Here is a 27,970-nt window from a genome sequence, read left to right as displayed (position 1 = left end):
TTTTATCTTTGGAATTGTATAATCGCTATTTAAAGGAGAACAGTATGCATCAATTGTCATGAGCAATATTGATTTTGGGTAAGAAAATGATATTTCAAGTACTTTGGCCATATTAAGAAAACGTTTAGTATCTTAAGTTATCGGCATATATGATTTAAGCAGGAATAATTTTTGAAACAGTTTGGCCATGTTAGGCGTACAATTCTTATATGATGTGATAAGCATGCATTTGTGGGTAGTTTTTCTGTCATACGGGCATGTCAGGTGTACGGTTTGCGTCACATGCGGTCATCATGTACGTTATTGGTAGGAAAATGTTATTTCGAGTCATAAGGTCATATAAAGAATACTGTATGAATCAGATGTGATGAGCATGTATGATTTAGGTAGGAAAATGCTATTTCACGTAGAATGGTCATACTTAGGGTACATTATCAAATCAGATGTGATGTGCATGTATGATTCTGCTAAGAATGAGCTATTTCAAATAGTATGATCATGTTAAAAGTTCAGTTCGCATCATATGTGATTGGTATGGAGAATTAAGGTACGAAAATGGTATTTCACAGAGTATTGCTATCTTTGGAATTGTAAAATGGCTATTTAAGTGAGGACAGTACGAATCAATTGTCATGAGCATTAATGATTTTGGGTAGGAAAATGATATTTCAAGTACTTTGGCCATATTAAGGAAATGTTGGTATCTTACGTTATGAGCATATATGATTTAAGGAGGAATAAGTTATTTGAAACAGTTTGGCGATATCAGGCGTACAATTCTTATATGATGTGATAAGCATGCATTTTTTGGTAGTTTTATCTGTCTAACGTGGATGTCAGGGGTACGGTTTGCGTCAGATGTGATGAACCTGTACGTTATTGGCAGGAAAATGTTATATCGAGTATTAAAATCATATTACAGATACATTACGAATCAGATGTGATGAACATGTATGATCAAAGTAGGAAAATGCTATTTGAAGTAGCATGGTCATACTTAGGTTACATATCAAATCAGATGTGATGAGCTTGTATGATTCTAGTAAGAATGTGCTTTTTCAGATAGTATGACCATGTTAAGAGTTCAGTTCGCATCATATGTGATTAGTATGGAGAATTAAGGTACAAAAGGGATATTTCACACAGTATTGTTATCTTTGGAATTGTATAATGGCTATTTAAAGGAGAACTGTACGCATCAATTGTGATGAGCATTAATGATTTTGGGTAGGAAAATGATATTTCAAGTACTTTGGCCATATTAAGAAAACGGTCGACATCTGAAGTTATGTGCATATATGATTTTAGCAGGAATAAGTTATTTGAAAGTTTGGCCATGTTAGGCGTTCAATTCTTATATGATGTGATATGCATGCATTTTTGGGTAGATTTTCTGTCATACGGGCATGTCAGGGATACGGTTTCCGTCAGATGTGATGATCGTGTACGTAATTGTTAGGAAAATTATATTTTAAGTCCTTTGGCCTTATTAAGAAAACGGTTGGCATTTTTAGTGATGAGCATGTATGATTTTAGCAAGAATAAAATTTTTGAAACAGTTGGGCCATGTAAAATTATTATATGATGTGATAAGCATGCAATTGTTTGGGTATTTCTGTCATACGGCCATGTTAAGACTACAGTCCGCATCAGATGCAATGAGCATGAATGAGTTCCGACTCGAAAGTGCTATTTCACGGACTATGGCAATGTTAAAGGTACAGTTGGGATCTGATATGATGAGCATACTTTGGTAAGGAAAGTGCAATGTTAGTAGTATTGGCTATGTGAAGAGTAGGCTTCGAATCATCTGTTTAAAAGAGTTTGGACATGTCAAGCATACAATTCGCATCAGATTACATAACCAGGCTATATTTTGGTTTTGGGTAGTTTTTCGGACAAACGGCCATTTTAAGCGCAGGGTCCGCATCAGACGTTATGAGCATGAATGGGTTTTGACCGGAAAGTGTTATTTCACGGACTATAACAAAGCAAAGAGTGCAGTTTGCATCAGATGTGATGTGCATATTTTGGTAAGGGAAGTATGATTCCAAGTAATATGACCATGTGAAGTGTAGGTTTCGAAAAAGGTGTGAGGGAAATGAATGATTTAATGGATGTATAGAAGGGTAACATTTGTATCCATTCAAGATCCTTGATATTGTTCAATTTTTCACCGCTTTAATTACATATCACAACTTTCTAGGTATATGCCTTAAAAAAAAAAAACAAACAAAAAAAAAAAAAAAAAAAAAACGCTTTCTTAAGAACAGACGCATGATGTATCCTTCTGATTTAAACAATAACACAATATTTGAATGGCTAGATTAGTATACAACATTTTCCCTCCCAGGTTTTCTAGGTTAAGTGAACTATATTTGACATTACGCGTCACTTAGATTTAAACAGTGATTTGAATTTGAGGAATAGTCATAAGCTACAACCTTCAAACAAAAACAGTCTAAGTCATTAAGCAAGCCATTTTGTATCAAATATTTACTCTTCATATTACATAAAATAAGAAATTGAATATTATTTCAAGATTACCTACTGAATTATGTTACACATGCCTTATTTTTTGGTTGATAAGGAGACAAATTAAGGTTATTTTTTTTACATAATTAAGTCCATTTTTCAGTTAGTGAAATACTTAGACTTACCATTTTTATACGACTGCAAAACAAATTTGGATGTATTATGTTAGAGGTGTGTAGTTGGAGTCTGTAGACAATTTGATTTCCGTAATTTAATACGAGTTTCCCTTGTATAGGTACTTCTAAGTTGGTACATGAAAGTTTAACACATATATGTCCACTGTGGTGGACGCCTTTTTCAACAAATGGTGGGCATTCCAGTGGGAACAAATTGTGCTCTTCTACTAGCTGACCTATTTCATCACTCTTATGAGGCCGACTTTATAGCTGATCTGATTCGAAAGAAAGAATATCGTTTAGCTAGAACCTTTAATTTCAGTTTCCACTATATAAGTGACGTATCATCTTTAAAATTCCTAATTTAATATTTGATACATAGCATCTATGCCCCCACCCCCAACAATAAAAAAAAACAAAAAAACTTTTGAGATAAAGGATACAACAGACCTTGACCTACAGTTAGAAATCGATGTATGATCAGATTCTAAAATTAGTTATTTAAATGGTTGAAATTTTTACCATTAATTCTTTTCTCAGCTCTTCGCTTCACACAAAATTACTAGAAGATTTTTGTTGTTTATTTTCTAGTGATATTTAACTGAACTTTTTAGTGCCACCTAGGGATAGAACTACTTTGATTTGTGTATGACTACAATTAAGGCAAAGTCTTCTTTCTCCTTCTGATGTTATTTTTTAGTGTAACAGAAATGGCCAAATAATTTGGATTGACAAATTAATTCACTTTAAGACATTAGAGTTAAATAACTTTGAGGCCTATCGAAGGACTAACTGAAAACACTGCCATTGGTATTTGACCACTTATTGGTCAATTTGCTCAAATTTCTTTGTTGAAAATAGGGTAACTTTGCTAAGGGTTTAAAAAAAAACGTGGATGGATTTTGGTAAGTGTTGTTCAAAAGTAAAGGTAAAAGATAAGGGAAAGGCAACATATATTTTTTCAATTTATTTAAAATAAGTGGAATACAAATACTTTCAACAATTATCATTACACAATTATCAAGTATCATGATACTTGCGAGAAAAATACTTTAAATTATATAAATAACCCCATTCCCTCAAAGTGTTGTTATACTTTAAACAAATGCTACTACCAATTAATTTAATGTTAATTCAAGTAAGTAGTTAAAACTATCACAAAAGAAACTAGAGGCTCAAGAGAGCCTGAATCGCTCACCTGGTTAACCATTTCCTTATTTGAAAAACTTGAGGAATGAGACAGGCTAAGTTAAAATCAACTAAATTGTCAAATGCAGGAAATGCTTTTCATAGCATTTTCATGGCCTGAACCAGAATTTTGCTAAAGGCAACAATTTTTTTTTTTTTTTTTCAAAAACCCGTCTTAATCCGAACGGTCAATTTGTGTGGGATACCCTAAGGAACATGTATGCTAACTGTCATTGAATTCTGTAAAATGGATTTTGAGAAGCAGATTTTCAAAGTTGCATATGCGAAAATATAAAAAAAACTGTTTCAGGGGCCGTATGACCAATCGTTTTGAAAATTTTGGTCATAGGTCTGTCTCATAATGCTAAACAATATTACCACAAATTTGCTAAAGGCAACGATTTTTGAGTTATTTGCAAAAAATTGCCATCTGAACCTATGTTCTATTTTTAGTAACGGCGGCAATGTTTTTTCATGAATCAACAATTCCAACAACCATTTTGTGTGGAATACCCTAAGAAACATAAATGCCAAATTTCATTGAATTCTGTCCAATAGATTTTGAATAGATTTTCAAAGTTGCACATGCAAAAAATCCAAAAAAAAAATCTGTTTCCGGGGCTGTAACTCCTACATCAGTTGACCAATCATTTTGAAAATTTTGGCATAGGTCCATCTCATGATGCTGAACAATTTTATTTGTGCCAGATATTTGCTAAAGGCAACGATTTTTGAGTTGTTTGCAAAAAACTGCAATCTGACCCCTATGTTCTATTTTTAGTAACAGCAGCCATGTTTTTTCAATGATCAAAAATCCCAACGATCATTTTGTGCAAAACACCCTAAGGAATAATCATGCAAAGTTTAAAACCTGTCAGTTTAGTAGTTTCAGAGGAGAAGGTATTTTAAAATTTGTCCACGACGACGACGGACCCCAAGTGAGCTAAAAAGCATCGTTATAGAAATATCCTTATTGCGACATGAATCGCCATTCATACAGAAGTTTAAAGGTACCAGAAGTTCAGCAGTTTTTTTTCCACACTCATTTGTAATATGCAATCTATCAAAATTTCATATTCTATGTATTTTCTAAAATAAAATAAACCTATTTTTTTTAAACTTCTATCCTTAAAAATCTGAGAGAAAAATGCTCATTACAAACTGTGTCAGTATACCAATCTGTTATTCCAAAGTTCTTCTTCCTTTCATTTGAACAGGGTACGTGACTGATCAACCTAATGCCGGAAAATAAATGCTATTTTTCCTCCATTCCCCTGGGTGAACAAATAGGAAAAGTGTTTTTTTTTTCAAAAAATACATCCATTTTATGACACAAATAAATATTTACAAAGGTCTAATACTATAGTTTGACCCTTGTCTGGGAATATTACAATCACTGAACACATCAAGGAAGACAGCTTTTTTCCCTCCTGAAAAAAAGAAATAAATTCAATGCAGTTCAATCCATAAATAATGAAAACTGAACAAAATAAAACCATATTACTTATGGCTGTCATGAACTTGTAGTGAATCCATCTGCACAATGAATACTTATTTGTACAAAATGCCAATAGTTTTTCTTTCTTTTTTCTTCTTCCCTGAATTGACTTTTTATGAGCAACTGAGCGGGTGTTGCTAGAAAAACAGAGGATGCTTACCATATCAGTGCACTATGGTTATGCTTCCAGTTTTTGTGGAGTCTTAGATGCTTATTTACTTCTGTTTTACCTTGCATGTACAGTAGTCCCACTCTCGAGAGAACAACCCATTTGCAACATAAAAGAGGCTTTACAAAAGGGGTGGTCTCTATAAAGGAATTGATCTGAAAATCAAAATGGCTGAAAATATATACAAAATGTTCCTTATGTAACAGATTTGCTTTTCTTTTGTAGGACCTTTATGTATAATCCAGATAATGTCTGTTACATGTTTTATGAATATTAAAATGCCTTTTATTATCTGTTTAAAATGCAAGTATGACACATTAAAATATAACAATGTATTTAAAAATAAGATGCATTCATTAAAAGAACTTGAACGTGTACATTGTACCAGATTTACTTTGAAAAATGAACTGATGTCAGACTGTTTTCATAATCAAAATGTTCTCCTTTTTCCAAATAATATTTTGAATTTGCATTTTACACACCTTAAAATCTGCCGCCAGCTTCCTCAAACTGTGACCCTTTTCAGTTAATTTAATGACTTTAACTTTGTTTTCGAGTGTCAACACTTTCATTTTTTTTTAACAGATGTCATCTTTGTTTACCAATTGTGCAATCACAGAAGTGTAACTTTAACCTTTCAGGTCAAACTATTGAACATCCGGTCTCAAACTTCTGGTTTATCATTGTTATCAAAGTTGTCAATAAACAACAGCATGGTTGTTTTTGAGAGGACAAAGGATATTTTTGGCCGAAAAAAGGTGGCCTTCAAAAAGGGGTTAATTAGTATATAAAAGAGTTAATGCAAGAGAAATATGGCCAGGAGAAAGGAGTGGTCTTTCAAATGAGGGGCCCTAGAAAGGGGGACTGCTGTATAATATTTCAGTGATTTTTTATTCTTGGTTGTGTGTCAGTTATCCATGCCTGTCTTTGTCTCTGAATTACATTCTTTTAGTTTCCACTATAATCCTTGAACTCTCACATCATTAGTTTGATAAAGAAGTGTATTTCTTATAAAAAACATATCCCCAATACATAAACAAAACTGTAAAATTTACTTATTTTATTCATCTCTTGCTTTCTAACCTACTAGGTAAATTAAGCAATGAAAAACACATTTTTTACTAAAATGCAGTTCTTTTTTCTGGAAAAGTAGAAAATCAACATTTTAACTACACAATTTGATTGTGCTTTATATGCTAACAAATAAAAATGCTTACAAAAATCTCTTAAGAATGTTATTTTCAAACAGTTTCCAAATACATAAACCTATGGTGCTGCTGCAGGGCACAGTTGTTCAGTTTAACCTAAACAACCTGGCAACTGACATCTATCATTGATTGCTTGATCCTATAAAAAACAGATAATTACTTTTAATACATGAAATAAAACACAATTTGCCAAAATTATACCACAATACTTGAAATTCTATGCATTATGCTATGCAAATTAGGCCTCAGACTGAATCATGAACAATTTATGGTTTACTGCAAGAAATATCACTAAAGTATGATAAAAGAAGATATTCCAGACCTGTCAACAACTACAATATTCGTCATAATAGAAATTTGCATTAAAATTGTTCTACAACATGGCAAACATGAATAAATTTGATATTAAGTGACCAAAATCCTCAAAAATATATATTATTTTTAGAAAAAATATCAATTAAGAATAGCAAAAATGCATTAGGTGAGTGATTTTTACTTTCAAATGTAAGTGTGCACACATACACAGAAAAATTCTATATCAGCCCAAACACAAAAATATGTTTGTTTGCTGTTTCTCAACCCAATGATTTAAAGCTTAGGTCAGTAGGTAGGAAAAAACAAATTCTTCTATTGAAATTATCAGAGAGGAAGAAATGCATAAGGAATGTAACATAAGTGAGGTAATTAGTTAGTCTCGTATCCATGATGATTTATTATTATTTTATCCATAATTTTATGTTGCTTATGATGTTATATAAAAAGTGTGTATCAATTATATCATTGATATGTTAATTTGTAATTATATTGTAATGATCAATATCTTGAATTATGATACATGTACAACTTTCATGCATATAGAATGTTTCAAGAAATTTGATTTTAACTTAAAAAACCTAGACCAATCCACAAAGATTGGGAAACTGTCAAACCTTAAAGTCAAAAGCACATGTTTTCTACTTTCACTTTGGTGGTGTTGTGCTGCAGTACTCCTTATCAACTGGACATACCTCCTCTTTCCTGTCTTTGAATCTGTATATAAAAATCACACATTTTATCTACTTGGATACATCTTTAAATATGGCCAAAATTCAAGTTAAAAATTACATGCAGCTGTTTAAAAAAAAAAAAACATAAAAGGAACTCTGACTATTTTATTAGCCTCCATGTTTTGACGTAGACCCACTCAAGAATATCAATACAATACTTGTACCTATTACTACAGGCAAAGTTTGCGATAAATTTTTAAAAAAAATCTTGAGTAAATGTGATATGTTTTGAAATACCTTACAAGTTTTTTTTATAACTTCCATGGGAAATAAGGTTGTAGCCGACAAAGAAGTTGGTTTGTTAAGGGCAAAATTTGGCCTCAAAAACAAAGTCTACATGAAGAAACTCTAATATTGTTTCTCAAGCCCTTTAATGTGTTCTATAGTTGATTTGATTGGTTTATGGTAATAATTTGAACATATAAGCCCTTCAAACTTGACCGAGATTGGAAAAATCTGTTAAAAAGGCTGGAAAACACCAAATTTTGTGTAGTTTATTACTCTTTGAACAATGGCCACATGCATGTTGAATCTCTTGCTTCATATATTTTGTATATAATTGTCAGTTACAACTCGTGTAAAAATATCTTGAGTCAACAGATGTGTGGCAACTTCCGCTCCACACAAAAATCACTGTAAAAATTGCAGAAATGTTCAAGGTTTTTGTAAAAGTCTCATAAATGCACACTGTTATTTCTGGAATAAAATCATAAATCTTGTCAAAAACATCTTAAATTCAGTGTTTGCCACCATTTTACTATACTGCTATTACTTAGAAATCAGATAATCAAATTTTCAAAAAAGCCCAAATTAAGAGGCAAAAAAGGGTCCTTACCAAACATTCTCCTTTATAGGTATAAATCCTGGAAAAAAACTCCCATTACTTTCTATGCTTAGCCATCACAAAATCAACACCCATATTTTTTTACCATTCAAAACCTGGATTTTTCATATATTGTTTAGATAAAAAGATATATAGTTTCATCTTATGCCGCCGTCAAACTATATGGTCATGCAGAACTTTTTGGCAATTCACATGGCTTGTTTGTAAACAATGTATTTCAGCACTGTGTTTCTATACAGGACATCCCTATTCTTTAGATCTTTGGTGAAAAAAAATATTTCAGTTCTTGAAAAAAAAAAAATAAAAATTACTAGAAAAATGAATGTACTGTAAGAAAAAAATTCAAACCAAGCAGTGTTATTCAATGGTCTAAGTTCTGGCACTCATTTCCTTACCTCAAATTTTTCTCCCCAAAATGGGCAGTGCTTGTTGATCTCATGAATATTTAGTGGTTTTATACCTATAAGGGAACAAATTCCATCAAACCTAAATATTTTTCAGTAAATTACTCATTTTTATATTCAAAGACCAAATATTATGCTTTATTTAGTATCTTGCCTCCACTTGTGGCCAGAGTAAATTTTATATTATTCAGCAAAACTTTCAGGGGTTGAACATTTTTTTGGGAAGACCCGAGCCCCGGACTTTTTCATCTTTTGTACACTAAGCCCGAACAATGTTATGTCAAGTCCCGATCAATATAAATGCAATTTTGTTATCTGATATTCTTATGTATAATTCTAGGTTTGCAGGGAAGAAGACACAGTGTCAATTGATTCCATCTCCACATCTGATGCCTTGTCATCAGCTTTCCATTTCTGCATTTTTTTTAACCGTGAAATTATAATTGAGCAACGATCTTATCCTCAAAAAATTATCAACAAAATTTGATCTTTATCATTCCAGCGCTTGATTAATAAAATTTGTAGCATGTCAAAAAATGTGTCTGATCAAGCGCAGGTGTGATTCAGACTTGAGAATGACTAATCAATAGATCGATCTAGTAAATACCCATTCTAAAAATAAAGTTATTACTATTTATAGGTCAGGGAATAGATCAAGAAACATGGTCCAAATAATGACAACGAAATCTTTCAAAAATTAGTTCTATTTTTTTTAGATCTGCCATGCCCGACAGACTTATTTCATTGAAAAACGACAAGTCCCGAGGTGCATTTTTTTTAGTCCTGGGCATCGGGCTTTAGGAATTTTCAACCCCTGACTTTTCAATTTAAAAAAAATTCTGTTGATTTCTTGAAGAAAACCTCTTAACCAAAAAAAAAGGCACAAGAATATCTGGTAATGATAATCAAATATTGTTTCTAGAATTTTACAATGTAATTTCATGACAAAATTTTAAAAAAGGGACACTATGCTGTTCACTTGAAAAAATACAAGTTTAGGAATGGAAACACACCCCACAATAAAGGGCTTACACATACAAATTCTGAAGTATATGAAATACAAGTGACTAATTTTGTGAAACTAACACTGGATGAATATGATCTTGTGACTAAATCTCCAACAAGCGAACATTCAACAGAAATTCCAGTCTCCATGACATCTGTGCAGTTGCTGTGTACAAATCAGGCAGCTAAGACTGAAGTGGAAAATGTGCTGAGAATAAAATTAAGACTGCACAAGACAAATCTTTACATTAATCTAACTAAATAAGTTATTCAGAAGTACTTTGATATATGAAAGCCATATTTATACATGTAAAAAAAGAAAGTTTTTCAATATATGTAAAATAGAGAGTTTTGGAGTTTTTCAAATGTCTATGGTAGAACACATGAAAATAGCCCCCCCCCCCCCATTTTTTTTTGAAATCCTTAAAAACAAGAGAAACCTACATAAAACTTTTATTTTTATTCACTGTCAAGAAATACAGTTATGAAATTACTATAAAAAGTAGATATGGAAAACAGAAATATGAGCATATGATGTAAATGGTGCATGATAAAAAAAATAATGAAAACAAGGGAGGTAATTAAATAGACCATTTTTCAACTGATTGATTATATGAAAAATAAATCCTTTCTAAAATTGAATTAGAAGGAAATTTATAGTAAAAACTTTTATTTGTGCCTACAGATCTGAAAGAAAGACAAATAGAACTGTAACAATAGGAACAAATAGTGACATGTAGAATAAAGTATTTAGGGAGCACATACAAATGTCACCGAAGTAAAAAGGTTACTTAGACAGGATTTATTGAAAGAACAGAAATGGGATTCAGCTTGAACAGAAGTAGCAAAGTGTACCAAGTGCAAATACAAATCAAAAACCTTTAACTTGTACGAAGACGTTGAAAGCAACAAGCACGGTCGTCGTGCAGCCAAAATACATGTAAATGTAGGCAGGCAAGTGGGTCTTCAACACACACCAATAGGTACATCAAGTTACCATCAAGTTTGTATGGCATCAAATATCCCCCCTCCATCTGTATCAGGTATGCAGTATAGATCAAATTAAGTGGCTAAAATAACAGAAAAGAAAAATGAAGACATGAAAATGCAGAGAGAAAAGGTAAAAAGGGTGAAAAGACTACATGGCTAGGATCCTAAGACAAAAAATGTCCAGGCCGATGGAATCTATATCAGCAGAATATATTAAGGTATTGGAAAAACGCCATTCCAACTAGCAACACAGTCTAACTTCTCTGTAACTGACAATGAAACATTCAAACATTATGTTGTAGCCACAAATCAAAAATCAAAGCTGTGCTCATAAAATAGAAAAAGCATACAGTAAACCAGAGGCTCACGTGAGCCTGTATCGCTCATCTGGTTTAATTACTTGCTAAATATTTCATATAATTTTGCGTAAATTTACAAGGAATTTTCCTTAGATGAAGATTTTCTTGCAATTTAAAGCATTGGTAAACAGGAATTATTGCATGGGACAGGTTGGAAAGGGGACATAATGCATAGTTTGCAACCCCAACATACTAAAATCCGGAACCAGGCCTTTAAAAATGCAGAAATTGCCATTGTTTTGCGGAATCCATGAAATTTCTGCAAAACACAGCGTTTCTTAGCCTCCAACATGATTACTTTGCTAAAAAACTAATCTTATTAAACTAGGCATTTCACATCCAGTTTTGTATGGAAATATAGTTTACAAGGCACATAAATGCAAACAATGTCCATCAAATCTTAAGAATTATTTAAATAGACTGATTCATAAAGGATATAAATTCGACATTGTTGTCAGATCATTAAATCTTGTCTTTGTAGGAAAAAATATTGATACTCTTATTAGATCATTACATTATAACTTAATCATTCATATTTTAGCATTTTAGTCATTGCACAACTTCTTGCTAGACCAACATAGTCTATGATGTTGCAGTTCTAAATCCTTTGGAAGTTTTGTAACTGATATTTTTTGTGTTGGGAGGCTTGAAGATTTGTCATCCTTATTTGTGTCCTGAGCTTGCTTTCAGTAACTGCGAGCATTCATTGTTTATACCTCATTTGTTTGTCTTCTATGTTATTGTTAATAATTGTTGAGGTACTTTTCTAATGAATTGGATGTATTTCAGGTTGATTTTTACTGTGTGTCTAACTTTGTATTTATTTTAGCCTTTGACCGTATAGAGGGGGAGGGTTTGGATCCAACAAAACTAGTTTAACCCCGCTGCATATTGTTTGCGCCTGTCCCAAGGCAGGAAATATAGTCACTGGCATGTAGTTGTCTTTTTTTAAAACATTTTAGTTTCTTACCATAAATGATAAACTGATATAGTATTGAGGAAGGGCCGGACCTTTTTCGGGATGCTGGGATCAGAGGTTTTTAAGCTCAGGATTTCGGGATTTCTGAGAATTAAGCCCGGGATTTCGGGAAATAAATCCACCGGGAATCGGGATTTTAGCAGTTTTTAAGTTCCTTTGTTGTTCGGGATTTCGGGATTTAGTAAAAATAAAGTCGGGATTCCGGGATCAGACCCCCTCCAGCCCCCCCTCAGTATTGTGTTCACTGATTTATCCACTTTGTTTTTATTGGGGCAATTTAGAGCTTGCTACATGGAGGAAATTTCCCACTTGTTGAAGATCATGTGGCGACCTCTAGATGTATATTTTCTCGAGCGGAAACTTTGGTTAAGTTAAGATCCACAGTGGCAGCCATTTTGAATGGCAAAATAATCACAAGCTTTCATCTCCTCATGCCAACGATCATTTGTTTCCAGTTTTGTTTCATTTGGTCAAGCGATTTCCGAGAAAAAGATTTTTACATGTTTTTCTCATAGGGTCCAATGTTAAAGTAAGATCCTCAGTGGCGGCCATTTTGAATTTCCGATTGGCACCAAAATCACAAACTTACATCCCTTCATAAAAGTGAACATTTGTGTCAAGTTTTGTTTAATTTGGTCAAGCGGTTTCCGAGAAGATTTTTACATGTTTTTCCCATAGGGTCCAATGTTAAACTAAGATCCTCGGTGGCGGCCATCTTGAATTTCTGATCGCCACCAAAATCACAAACTTTCATCCCCTCATATCAGTGAACATTTAATGTGTCAAGTTTTGTTTAATTTGGTCAAGTGGTTTCCGAGAAGAAGATGTTTACATGTTTTTCCCATAGGGTCCAATGTTAAACTAAGATCCTCGGTGGCGGCCATTTTGAATTTCCGATTGGCACCAAAATCACAAACTTTCATTCGCTCATATCAGTGAACATTTGTGTCAAGTATTGTTTAATTTGGTCAAGTGGTTTCCGAGAAGAAGATTTTTACATGTTTCTCCCATAGGGTCCAATGTTAAACTAAGATCCTCGGTGGCGGCCATCTTGAATTTCCGATCGGCACCAAAATCACAAACTTTCATCCCCTCATACCAGTGAACATTTGTGTCAAGTTTGGTTTTATTTGGCCCTGTGGTTTCAGAGAAGAAGATTGAAATGTAAAAGTTTACGGACGGACGACGGACGACGGATGCCAAGTGATGGCAAAAGCTCACATGGCCTTTGGCCAAGTGAGCTAAAAACTAAATTAACATGCAAGACAGTATTGGAAATGAACAAGCCTGGGCAAGAACTGCGAGATGGGTTTGAGCTTAATGAAGTAACCACAGATCCAGACAGTAGTGTATATAATGCTGCAGAAAGCATGGTCAACAAAGGTCTTACTTCAACTGAACCAGTACATTACCTCAACAAAAGACCCATGTCAGCCAACCATAGGAAGTATGTGACAAATCTGTCAAGTGTGTGTGATATAATGCCAGCTCGCTTGAAAACCCCCCCCAAAAAAACACCTCCATGGGCTGTTTGCTTCTGACATAGCAGCAAGGTGACAAGCAGAATACATGACACTACAAAATTCCTGATGGGGCTCTATCAAAACTATCATATGTTACTGATGCCATAGTATCATAGTGAACTGTTCCTGTGGTAACCATTCAAAATGTTAACTTTATTTATTTGCATGTTCAAAAATTAAGAAATCTAAGACTTGGATTGAAAAAAATGCTTACTTAAAGCAGGGAAATTTTGAAATTGAATCAAATGAGAAGTCCAAACATGTTTTACAACAAATTATAAACTACCGCCTAGATAAAGTGATGCTTGCTACATATAAGTTGAGCCCCTTAATCACGCTATTAGAAGTACTGTACCAGCAAATATAAACTATGCGAGGAATTTTTCCAGTTGAATCCATACGCCAATCCATAAAGTCAACAAGGGCACTGGCAACTCTATCATCAGACTGTGTGTAGTCTGATCAAATCAGGGTCAACAGTGGCCAAGTCACTGAAAACCAGAGGCTCCTAGGAGCCTGAATCGCTCACCTGGTTGAATTTTGCCTTTCAAGGGCAATAAATTAAACAAGAAATTCCCCAACAATTTTGACTCAAGAAAACTTTGATAGGACTTATCATAAGTATCATTTCAGCAAATGAAAGTTAAAATCTATCATAGTTTTCAAGACATTGGCTGAAAACTGAAAAAATAAAAACCTGTCATTTTCCCCTGTCAAGGGCAATAACTCTTATAAGGAGGCATCTAACAACTCTTATGCCTGAAGACTTTTGTAGTCCTACAAATAAGGATCGTATCATATTTTGAAAGAATTTGGCTAAACCTAATGGTTTTGGAGATATATGTGAAAAACTACTGTCTAACCCCTTTGTTCTATTTTCATTAACGTGGACCATTTTTTTTATGGATCAAAAATCCCCACATCAGTTCTATGCAGGATACCCCAAAGAACACTCATTAGAAGTTGGGTACCAATTGGTCAAGCAGTGTCAAAGGAGAAGATTTTTTAAAGAAATAACATTAAAAATAGGAAAAAACATTGAAAAAGAGCAATAACTCCAACATGGCTTATCATATGAAAATGAAAATTTTTTAAATCAGCTAAACCTACAGTTTTGGAGATATATGCAAAAAACTACTGTCTGACCCCTATGTTCTATTTTTAGTAACGGAGGCCTTTTTTTTTGATGGATCAAAAATCCCCACTTCAGTTCTATGCAGGATACCCCAAAGAATATTCATACAAAGTTTGGTACCAATTGGTCAAGTAGTGTGAGAGGAGAAGAGTTTTGAAAAATTGTTTAACGACGACGGACAAGTACGACGGACTCCAAGTGATGGCAATAGCACATATGGCCTTTGGCCAGGCGAGCTAAAAATGGCACTTTGAAGATATGGGTTCCCAGAAAACACACCTATACTAGCTGAAACTGACACACAATACAAAAAAATTCTTGTCACCATAGAACAACACAGTTTCAGCCTTCTACCCAAGCTAGAAGCTCACTAGCAGAAATGTAACAGTAAAGAAGAAACTTATAGTTTCATGATGCCTCCAAGTGATGGCAATAGCACATATGGCCTTTGGCCAGGCGAGCTAAAAATGGCACTTTGAAGATATGGGTTCCCAGAAAACACACCTATACTAGCTGAAACTGACACACAATACAAAAAAAATTCTTGTCACCATAGAACAACACAGTTTCAGCCTTCTACCCAAGCTAGAAGCTCACTAGCAGAAATGTAACAGTAAAGAAGAAACTTATAGTTTCATGATGCAAACATACTTTGTAAGACAGCAAGCAATCTAAGATCACTTGGACGAGATCCAGAGTGCCCAGGCTATCCTGGTAACTGTTCAGCCAACATGAAATGGAGTGCTACAATAGGCAATGAAGAGAGGTATTTTGAAATACTGGGTGATATGCTAAATGACCATTTATATTTGGACAATTAACAACAGATGGTGATAGTCATACATTCAGAGGATTTAGCCGGAAACAAGAAGAAAATTTAGTTATCATACCTGAGAACCGTCGCGACACCAGATACTTAGCCAAATCACAAATGCGAGACTGTGACAATGCTAAATTTAATGAAATGATGCTACAGTTTGTAACTAAAACAGATTGCACAATGCTAAAAAAAAAACGATTTGCTTTTGACTTAAGCAACAGCTGCACAAAGGGTTCAACTTCGCTCTTAGTCTTAGGGAGTTTGCAAGAGATATGAACAAACTTGTAAACAGATTTAGCTATGCAACAGATAGTATCATTGCGTGTTATACAAGACATTGTTTAGAAAAGTACAAATCATACTCCTATGTATGTAAAGGTACTGAGCAAGATCACTGGGGCAAAGACTTTATGCCAGATGTGGAAGCAAAATGCTTGTACATGACAGAGGATGATAAGAGACTTGGGTGTAATATAATCAACATTAGATTTGGTCGGACAAACTTCGTTAAGACTCGTTTTGGGACAGTGACACTTAAGTGTGAGGCTGTAAACCGAGGCTATGGAAAGTCAGATCCAAAAGAATCCACTCACCTGAGGATCTGTTCTGCTCCTATTAATTCAAACTACTGTCTGACTACAAGTGCAAGCAGGATTAATCATGGACCAGGGGAATCTTGCCACTTCCGACAAATTTGTATCCAGTCACCAAGCTGAAAAGACAAAATGAGAAATATGAATATGATAAACAAAAGACACAAAAAATGAAAAAAAGTTAAGAATTGTTTCTACAATCAGGATTTTACAACTTATGACTCAATACTGGATGAGCCTGGAACATATAAACAAGAGGCTCCCAGGAGCCAAAATCCCTCATCTGTTTAAATTTTTGCTTTCAAAGGCAATAACTGTAACAAAATGGTGTTGGACAAGTATGACTCCATGAAGACTTTGTTAGGGCATATCATGAGGATCATTTCGTCAATCAAAAGTTTCATTCTATCTATTATAGTTTTCAAGATATTATCATATTTTTTTTTAATTCAAACTCATATTAAGTATTTACATTTCATGTCATTTAAAGACATACAATTTGTGTTATTACTAAGAGCACTGAAGATGAAATGTGTAGATTTCAGATATTTAATATCACAAATCTACATGTATTTACCATATTTGACTGCACAAGGCAAACAATAAGGGCATCTTACCATATTTGACTGCACAAGGCAAACAATAAGGGCATCATGTTAATATAGTATTAATGTATGGCTTTTTCTGTATTGGCCCTGTTACATGCCCGAGGTATTAATAATGGCCATTACAGCCATCCGAGGCTATTAATAAAAAGGGCATATTACAGGGCCAATATGGAAAAAGCTTTGCATTGATACTTTTTTTAACCAACTTTATATCTATTACTGAAACATATGATTTCACCTTAATTTGAAATAAGTCTGTATCTCGATGAATCAAATATTTATGAAAATAAATCATGATGGTGTTGTTTCTAATAATCACCCCCCCCCAAAAAAAAAGAAAATAATAATTAATCTCTAGTACAAGATTAAACATACCTAATAATTCAATATACTCAGTTCCAGTACCATCTTTCAACAACTTTAAATCTCCTAATCTAATTACATGTAATTGAATTAGATCACTCTTACTTAAAGTTGTCACTTATTAAAGGTAAGAAAAACTATTAATGCCCCATACTAAAATTAGTAATGCATGGCTGTGATTTCCTAGTGATCGGCTGTAGGAATTTCCAAATCGTAACTACCAGTTGTAAATGATGGGCATTTCTATACATTTTATGTTGGATAATAAAATTCTCCAAAACTTTTAAAGTTTGGACAAACAGAGAAGACAAGCAATAGTTAGAATTGCAAACTAATTCTTGGTCTATTTATTAACAATTGACATTATTTCTATCTTACATCTACTCCACATGATTTTTCATTGATACATGTAGGAATTAATACACATTTGTACATATATGTAAATAAACTAAACTGGTCATTGTGCCCTGTACAAGTAATACAAATGTACACTCTCCCTTGCATAACTACTATTTATCCTGTCACATAATATGTGTCTGAACAAGGTTTAATTTAATATATATACATGTATCTTCATATGTAGACTGCTCTATATAGGTTACAGACCACCAATTCAACCAATGAGCATTTGGAACGTACGCAAAAATAGTTCTACGCAGAAATTACCCCTGTTCCTCATAGTGCTGTGAAAAAAGTTCTCATCTCATTTAAAAAATTTAAACAGTTTCTGAAAGGAAAAACATTTCTGTACATTTTATAGGTGCATTTTGCTTCTTGTGATGTGAAGCCTAATCTCCATAATGATTTCTAAATATACCCCTATCTTGTGAAAACACTGGGATTTCCCATGCTATTTATAGACACTTCACTTCCGGTGACCAGTACTGCACTGCAAGTCAGCTAACCCCACATGCCATTCAGAGGATTGTGAGCTGGCATATGTAGAATCATGCTGATATATAGTCCTCTGCAGGTTAAAGTTAAGGTAAAGTCCAGAGAAGCCATTGAATATTGTGAAATTAGCATAGAAGCCTATGGGAAGTGGAATTAGTGGTTTTTAGCCTCTACTGTTATTGGATGAATATATATATAATAAGGTTAAGATTACGTTTTGTAAAAATAAATTCATCTTTTCTGATAGTTTTCAAGCCTTTTCCTATTTTTTTTTACTTACATTTATTTCAAACAGTGAATGTGATTTTTAAAAACTTCAGGAAACACATGGATGTATGTACAGGTACGTGTATCTCCGTTGTTCCACTGTTGCTGTTGTCAAGAACCTACCTCGCCTGGGAAAAAAATATAACTCCAAATGTATTATCCACATCAAAGCATAGCTTTTCCAAGATAGGAAAGGCAATCATTGTCTTATTTGCAGCTGTCAGCTGTGTCTGAATTTTGTTTATGTTACATGATATGTGTAAAATATTCCCATCATCCATCGAGAACTGTAATAGGATACAAGAGCACAATTATTCGTAATGCATTTTCCATAGGGTACCTATGTAGTTTGAAAATTAATTTCAACAAAACCACACAAATTAGCAGAAAATGGGTTTCAGTTCCTAAAACTAGAAAAGCATACTTTTTATTTGCACAAAAAAAAAGTATATGGTCATGCGGCAAAAGTTGATCGAAATTTCAGTTGTTATGGACTCTTGAAAATACACTGGAAAAAAATGAAGCACCTAGATTTCATTTATGAGAAATCATTTCAACCCTATAACAAATTATTAATTATTACCAAAATAAAATCAATCATAAATGGGTAAGTTTTGAAATGAAAATAAATTTCAAGCCATATCCAACCAATCAGGTACCACCTTGTATTCAGTACTCAGTACCATGTTGGAGTAAAAAAGTTCCCGGTAGAATGTAAACAAATAATTGCGCATTTGTATCCTATCAAAACATGAAGCGGTTAAGAATCAGTACTCAAGTTCGCATTTATAAAGCACATCTTAACACAAGTACAGAAACCAAGTTAGGTGAAAATCCATTAAAGTTTAGTCGAGATATTCCCTTTTTAGGTTGGAGTGCGAGTTTGCGGCCAGTGCTGAAAAATTTCCACAGAAAGCAAAAATCAAAAATTAAAAATGGAAAATTTCTTGTTAAAATATCTTAGAAATTATTCTCACTTATGTTTTCCAACACTTTAAGCAATACTCCTTTTATGCATGTACAAGTTGAAATCTAAATTTATTAAGGGTAGAATCTACCCTTTTAATAGTAAAAATACAAAAAAAATGGAAAAAAGGTTCAAAACTTTCTAAATTAAGTGAAATGAAGATCCACTTTCTAACTTTATCATGTAATTTTTAATCGTTGGTGATAAGAGGTACCAGAATGACAGCAACAAATTTTGCTTGTCATCATAATAACTATAGAAGAGCCATGAGATCATCAAATGGCATCTTTGAAGAATTTTATATGTTTGAAGGGGGAGCACCTGTTGTTTATCCTGTAAATAGTGCAAAGACTGAACTTTTCACATCAACCTGTACTGCAAAACAAGTGTATAAAATAAACTTGCATCAGAGCACATCAACACTTATCAATGCTAAATTAACAGAGTCAACATTTCAAATTTATAAAATGTCAGGATTCAAAAAAGGAAATAAATACACATTTAAATCTGGGAATTTACCTCACAAAAAAGCAAGGACTAAACTTTCAACAGTGAAAAGTGACTTAGAAACACCTAAATACATTAGACTTACAAGGAAAACTCATGAACTGGTTGTTAATGATCCATACACTGATCCTGAGGAGAAGGCAGAGCGGTCCAGTTGTGCGGCCAAGTTACTGCGACCAAAATCTAAATCTGTTCCTGTTGCTAGGAAATCTAAGAAAGGAGCTAAAAAATAAAAGGTAGGACATGTAATAATAAATAACGTAATTAACTTACAATCAAACAGTTTATTAATGTAGATTAAAAAAAAAAAATAAACAATATATGCCATATGTGCACAATTTTCAAACTATTTAGTTTTTCCTTAAAACTTGCTAATTTATTTCCAAGAACACAAATTCTTGCACTTTGTATAGTAATTAACCTTTATTTAAGTTATAAAGTAGGAAAAAATCAACTAGATATCAGCCAAATGTACATAAATGCTCCATTAAAAAAAAATATTAAAATTAAGGGGGAGATAACTGTAAATTGCATTTGAATATAGAAATAACTTTAGTGTTAGTAGGACATAAAATATGGTTTCTTCTCTTATTTTCAGGTTGAATTCTGATTCCCACAGAGTGCTGTGCCTTTACAAGTCAGAAAACATGTGGAATTGCGCATTTAGAGAGCATATGATGAAAAGTCCAGACTGTGATGGTATTTTACTATACGATTTGGACAAAGAAGAAAAAAGAGGTTTCTCATCAAGATTTCGACTTATTTGCGCATCGTTTAAATACTTTTCGAAGATGTATACACAGTATGAGGAACTTGAAACCGGCAGACCGGGTAGAAAACCCTCAAAACTAACAACTGGTGTACTAGTTGGCCTGAGTCAGACTCCAATTTGTCCTACAAGCTTGTGCAAAATCTTTCTAAGTGGCAATATCTCAACTCCAGCAGCCTCTAGCCTGCAAAGAAGGACAAATAAAGTATATAAAAACATTGTACAAGTTGTAAAAAAAGACATGAAAAGAAGAAGGGAAGAATTAGTTGAAATAAACCGCCTCCGAGGAAAGAAAAATCCAAGATGTATTAGTGTTCAAATGGATGGCATGTACAGCAACAGACCCAACCCAGGAATTGGACGCACACCGTTCCAACAAGCTAATCAGCTGAAAATGTAACAAAAAAACATAAAATTGTTAATTTGGTTGACAAAAGTAAGCTCTGTTCAGAGCATTCTTCACTAGATATTGATTTTTGACTCAGGCCAACTCCAGTCTGAATGTACTGATGAATGCAGTGCTAATATTCCAATGGTGAAGAGCATTGGTGATGAATATGCATGGGCCAGGGAGTGCCTTGAAGACCTTTTAAAAGACAACATAAAAGTAGACTATTTAGTTACTGACCCAGACAGTTCAGCTTACAGAGCTGCAGTTGATTTGTATGAGGAGGGAAAATCAAAAACTGAGCCTCAGCATTTCATTGATACCAGGCATTTGTCGGAAAATATGCGGAAAAGTGTGGAAAAAGACAAAAGTCTCCTAAAAATCATGCCAGCACGGACACAAAAGCAACGCCAAAAGCTACTGAATAACTTTGCAACAGACTTAACTGAAAGGTGCAATTCTGAAGTTGCTGTATGTACTAAGCAATTCGGAGGAAATTTTAAAAGAGTTAAATCAAAGATGTCTCATACAGTTGATGCAGTTATACGGTGCTACATGGGAAAACATGACTTATGCAAGAAACATTCTTTTGTATGTGGCAAGAGTGAGTGGCTCAAGAAGAGAAGTCTACTACCAAAGACATTCAAAATCATGCATACCCATGAAAACATGGATTTTATTCGTATCGCAGTAAATAAGTGCCTCGGACCAAAAGCACTTGAGAAGACCAGGCTTAATATGAACACTAACTTTGTCGAGGGTGTGAATCGTAGCATAAGGCGTTCCTTACCTTCAAATGTAATGTACAAAAAGAACTATTCTGGAAGGGCACACTCAGCCATCCATAGTGTAAATCTTGGTCCAGGTGAATCCATCCTTGAGTTGTGTAGTGCCTTACACTGTGACATTCCAGTTGGGAGTATAGCTTACCAGGCTCTAAAAAGTGTGCAGAAATTAGACATTTTACAAAAGCAGCATAAGCAAACAATGGAATACAAGAAATATAGAGGTGAAAAACGTGAAAAACTGTACAAACTCAGGGATGTCATTAGAAGCCAGCAGCCGGCAAAAATCGCCGCCTACTCTTTCAAACGTCGCCGGCTACTTTCGTACCCCACAAAAATAAAATTCATGAAATATTCTTCAAGACCCTCTTTATATAATATACTGACAATATTCATCCACAAATATTAAAGATTGCACTTGAATGACGCATCGGTGTGACTTTAATGTATTGTTCGGTTGCTAAAATAAATAGCCCGCGTTTTTTCCCTGTTTCTAAATATAGACTTTCTTATTTTTACTGAACTAAAAATACTTCGTTTCCGGTCAGCAAAAAGCAACATGTCGGGCCGTAAAAGGTCAAAGCCTGTGACACAGGGACAATCATCTATCTGTAGTTTTTTGTCACCAGGGCCAGCTAAGGCCAAAAAGACAGACAGTGACAATGGTAGATATAAATTAACAATCATATTATTGATGATATTTAATATCTTATTTTAATTCGATAAAATACTAGCAAGGTCATTGGGTATGACAAGTGCCATTTTTGTCAAAACAAAATTTTCAACAAGATTGGATCGATTGATGGTTCAAGCGTGTAATGAGAGAAAAGATTAATATGGGAGTGGTTAATTATGCTAGTTAGCAAAACAATTTAGAAAAAAAAATAATTAAAAGCTCAAATTATTTATAATTACTTTGTTGTCACTTGTCTTAAGTGGAAAAAAGAAGGGTCTATGCAATGGGGAACTTTTCAATAATAAACAATTTGTTCAAAATTTTTAAAAAATATCACATTTTTTAGGCTTAACAAACAGAAACTTGTATAAAAATTGTAATCTTATTGTCCTGTACAATGGCCCAGGAGAGCCCTAGAATGCAGGATATTGCACCATTTACCCCAGAGCTTATGGGGGCCGCGAGCGGCCCCCGGACCCCCTGCCATAATGGGCGGGTTCGCCACCTACTTTATCTAATTAGCCAGCTACTTAAAAACTTAGTGACATCACTGAAACTGTATGAAAAATTAAGTGAAATTATTGCGTATGAGAAAAACTCGCTACTGAAAAGTGAAAAAGAACAGAAACCTTCTTCTCGAAACAAACACACAGACCATTCCTACAGTGTAAAAAAAAGAAAAGGAGAATTTCTGTTAGAAAATAGTTTTTATATTAATAAAATGAAATATTAAACAATATGGTTTGTGTGATTTTGAGCAGAGGCCTTGACTTTTGCAGTGAATTCTCTCCTGGTTAAACTCATGTTGTTATATGGCTATGTGGTCTGGCTTGACACACAGTTTCTCATGGCAGATATGGCTGCACTCTTTGTCATTAAAAGATTTTTGAAAATCATCCCTTGTGATCCTATGCCTTATCATGTTCCTGTGTGCAGTCTCCCTTTTGCCCTCTCGATCAGGCCATTTCACTACTAGGACCCCATAACCTGACTTGGACTTCCGTGCCCCTATCCATTCAATGCATCCCTTCTCATTGCCCATTAAAATAGCCTTTTTGAAAAACTTTTTCTCAATATCAGCCCAAAAAGCATCAATTTTGAAAAAAAAAAGAATGATCAAAGTCACCACAGAGTTTGCAGGAAAGCTAAGCACCAAAAAACAGTGACGAGGAAAAAAAGTGAATGTGATAGTACACATTCTCTATAGGATACAAGAGCGCAATTATTAGTAATGCATTTTCCATAGGGTACCTATGTAGTTTGAAAATTAATTTTATGTAGTGTATGAACCACAACATATCAATGCAAGTATGATGGTATTCGATTGTTTTCTTGTAAAAAAAATGCCATCCCTTTAATACTGTCCTGTCATTCTGACATCTGGAAAATCAATGAAGCGTTCTTCTCCTTAGCAAAAAATCCCTATCACTATCAGTATCTTAACACCCTTGCGTTTTAACATTGCCTAGAGAAAAAGAGGCAATGGAAATTAAGATAACCATAATCCATATTGGAGGGCTTGGCCTCAGGTCACCAAGAGGCTTATCTCTAAATCAATCCTTTAGCTAATATGGTCCACATACAAAATTAGTCCATATTTCCTCTGACCCTGCAACTCTCCTCTTTTTCATTTGGATATTGATATGTAGGGTTGGGTCAGAACGATGTGTTATACAAAAAATTGGAGATTCAGCGGTACCACAGAGTACAGCCCTTCAACCGCTTGCAATGACTTTCAAGTTGAAACTGTGCATGTCACACCTACCTAGTTCATGGATCGTTATGGTGTATCCATCTGCACCATGAAAACTGATTTATTCAACGGGTCATAGTTTTCCTTTCCTCTTTTGTCTACCCAGACTTGACTTTTTATGAGCAACTCCGCAGGTGTTTCTAGAAAAGCAGAGGACGCTTACCCTACCGGTGCACCTGGTCCATGCTCCCAATTTTTAGTGGAGTCCGAGTTTTTCACTTGCTTTTGTTACTTAGTATGTATGATTTTAGTTACTCTATCAGTGTGAGAAACCATTTTTCCCCAACTTGCCATTCTGGCTAGTGGAATATTGATCTTGCTAGTCAAATATAAATTCAACTACCCACATTTTTTTTTTTTTTTCTGTACTATCATCTTTTTTCTCTTGGATTTGACTATCTCCTGTCTTTCTGCAACTATCTTTTCATTTGTTTTTAAATTTATCAAAAACTTTTCCATTTTCGAATATACTCTCCCATTTAAGTTTTTCAAGTACTTTACAGTAACAAAATAAGTACTCCATTTCTTGTTCATTTTTATTTTAGCAATAAACAACTAATTTGCAAGGTAACAAATCTTAAATTACCAAGATAATTTCGTTTAAATACTAATACGAGATCAGGACCGTCGCCTAGGTTTTGGCGCATCCCATTTACCAGAAATTAAAATGGCAAATCGTAAACAATGCTTTACAAGTCAATAAAATTGTGCATATCATGCCAAAATTCACTTGAAATATTCAAGCTAAACTTCTTAAAATGAAGGGAACATATTTATAATGTATGATGTTAAGGGATGTTTTACTAAGTAACCTGTTGGCTGGTTAACTTTCCTTGGACCTTGCAAATCAATTGATGGTCGCCAAATTGACGAGTGTAAGCAAATGAGAACTCGCCAAAATACACATCTACTCGTATTTGGCGAGCGGTTGTTTTCCACACTGCTCTATGTTCTTTGTTGTGAATGTCTGTTTTCCATATCTAGTCTTTGTCCCTAGATTACATTCTTTTTATTACCAATATAACCTTGGTTCCCTTGATTACTCTTTGATTCTGGAATCATTTTCCTGTATGCTAATACCAAATTAACTACAAGAATTACATTATGGAAGGAACAGAGCAGAAACGATTTTTAAGACTGGAATCTAACAGAATATTTCAAAATTCCACAGAAAAATCACGTGTGTACTACCCTTCCGTTCCAAAAGTAACATGCTCTCTTTTACGGTTCAAAAATTTTAAAACATTTTAAATGTCAACAAAACAGGGTCTCAAATGGAAAATGATCAAAACTTCAAAAAAAAAAGGTAATTTTTGTAGCAAATTTGGTATCAGCATACAGGAAAATGATCCTGGAATCAAACTAGGTAGATATGACATGCACAATTTCAACTTGATTCTTGAAAGTTGTTACAAATACAAGCAGTTGAAGGGCGGTACTCCGCGGTACCGCTGTTTCTCCAACTTTTTGTATGGCACATCATTCTGACCCCAACCCGACATATCAATATCCAAATAAAAAGAAGAGGGTTGCAGTGTCAGAGGAAATTTGGACCAATACAAAATGACCTGAAATGTTTTTAAAATGGACGTCCTTGTTTTGAATGTAGGTTAGTGAGGTCTTACCGCTGATGAATCTGCGAGAGCAGTGTACATTTTGTAAGTCAGCAAAAATTACACTATGACGATTTCAAAAGTTGTACAGAGCTTATATTTCCTGTTTGATTTATCGACTTTAAATAAGGTTTACTTGACTTGATTACCTGCCTGTACTGCCATTACACATTCAAATCGTCTCGGGTCTTAATTATCCTCAATTATGAAAAGGTCCGATAAATTCCTTATAGCAAAAGGATGGTTACCTGTTTGGAATGACTTATGTTCGGATAACAGTCAGATAAAAAAAAACGCATATGGGTGTGGCTATCGTTCGAGGTTCTGTTGTGGAACATTCAAGTCCCAAATAATCGTAGAATTTTTCATGAGAAAATTTTGCTCTTCAATCCTTTGAATAAATGTCTTTCTTTATTGAAATGGTGGTAAAATCTCAACGAAAATGCTGCTGTTGATAATGTATTACACTTGCCCTAAAAATGAACCTCTTTTCCTGGTTCCCCCAACATATCCATGTTTCAAAACAACTTTTTTCACTTGAGTATTATATAATAAGGGCGAAATTTGATCGGGAGAATTTTTTTTTTCATCAAATTAAACTTAAAATACAACTTAATCAATATTTTCGACCAAACAAATTCTACTAACGTCGGAAAATATCGTATTCGCCCAAAACGGCCAGGGCGCATATATATATATATATATATATATATATATATATATATATATATATAATGAGTTAAGGAAGGGGAAGGGGAAGTAAACATGATAGTATTTTTTTTTTGAGTCAGGTACTATGTATTGATAAACACGAGGTTGAACAACTTAAGGTAAAGGATGTGAAGTGAATGTATCGAAGTCATATAAAGTACTAAGAATATACATCAGTATGCTATGCGCATAAAAAACAAACACAAACATAAGCTTTTATAACATTTATAACATAGCACACATAATCAATATTTTGAAACATTCGATGCAAAGCTCATATCAATAAGATAATTTTCTGCACGAATGTTAATTGTTGATTTCTATTGAAGAACGCTTTACTATTGATGTTTTTGATCAAAAGTGTCATAATTATGTTAAATTTATTATTGTTTTCTTTATTTCAGACCTCATAATGTAAAGAAGGAACGTACTAACGCCTACCATGTTTTGTAAATAAAATTGATAAACAATTCAAGGAAAATAATACGCTCCCGAAGGGAGAGTAAATGGCTGTATTACCAACTTGGTTCTGTATACTTATTGCAATAAAAAGCATCAATATCCGGTTTGCATCTGCATTTTCAGGAGCTGAAAAGCAGCGTAAAGGCAGCTTCATTTGCATTTACTTGGATGTGTGCGATTGACAACCAAACCAGTCTCGGAAAATATTTGCTAGTTTCGGTAATTAAATACAAATGGAATCATAGCTTTTCCAAGATAGGGTTGGCCTTATAGTCTGCAGTATGGCGCCTAAATGTTTACGAAAATTACGTAATCAATATTACCCATAATTCTCGGGTCATAAAAATTGCCAAACGAAAACGAACCAAAACGAAGCGAAAATAAGCGATAAAAGAACCAATCGAAACGAATCAATTAAGTAAAATGAATCAAATCGTTATAAAAACAAATATTAACTATACAAAATGAAACAGAATGAAGCGAAATGCAATAAAAGAAATCTTTTCAGACGTTTCGCAAATTATAAGAAACATAATGTTAACCAGTGCCGGACGATTCGACCAAAAGACATTTCGGACAACGATAACCAATAATTCCTTATGAATGTTGGACATCTCGGCCAATAGCCATATCAGACCATGACAATTAGTAAAATGCTTTAGGACAAATATATATCATCACAAAATTTACCATACTTGAAGGTTATAAGTATAATATATCAAATCAGAGCTTGAGGAATGAAGCAAGCAATCTTAATCAACATTTGTTTCTTCCTCACTTGACTGATAACCAAAA

The 27,970-nt window shown here is 33.9% G+C and overlaps 1 long non-coding RNA gene across 25 annotated transcripts in view; it reads right to left on the bottom strand.

Moving 5' to 3' along the window:
• Positions 1–27,354, bottom strand: part of LOC148606073 (uncharacterized) — a 52,786-nt gene extending 25,432 nt beyond the window's left edge. The window contains exons 1-11 of one of the 25 annotated variants that reach the window (XR_015915522.1): positions 27,340–27,354; positions 21,966–22,111; positions 20,872–20,971; positions 20,104–20,240; positions 18,558–18,672; positions 16,413–16,531; positions 10,893–11,083; positions 10,095–10,204; positions 7,644–7,743; positions 6,724–6,853; positions 2,661–5,269 (exon numbers count right to left, since the gene is read on the bottom strand). This is a non-coding gene — a long non-coding RNA (uncharacterized LOC148606073). Of the gene's footprint in view, positions 1–2,660; positions 5,270–6,723; positions 6,854–7,643; positions 7,744–8,380; positions 8,890–10,094; positions 10,205–10,892; positions 11,084–15,650; positions 15,744–16,412; positions 16,532–17,395; positions 17,455–18,557; positions 18,673–20,103; positions 20,241–20,800; positions 20,972–21,965; positions 23,792–26,151; positions 26,589–27,339 lie in introns of those variants that run through there. The other 24 variants (XR_015915527.1, XR_015915526.1, XR_015915524.1 and 21 more) reach the window with 24 other exon arrangements.
• Positions 27,355–27,970: the final 616 nt, after the last annotated feature.

The sequence above is a fragment of the Perna viridis genome, chromosome 9, assembly GCF_037379345.1.
Source record: "Perna viridis isolate PV_CMFRI_1.1 ecotype Kerala chromosome 9, ASM3737934v1, whole genome shotgun sequence".
In the NCBI taxonomy this organism is placed as follows: domain Eukaryota; kingdom Metazoa; phylum Mollusca; class Bivalvia; order Mytilida; family Mytilidae; genus Perna; species Perna viridis.
This window is presented reverse-complemented; position numbering and strand designations above follow the sequence as displayed.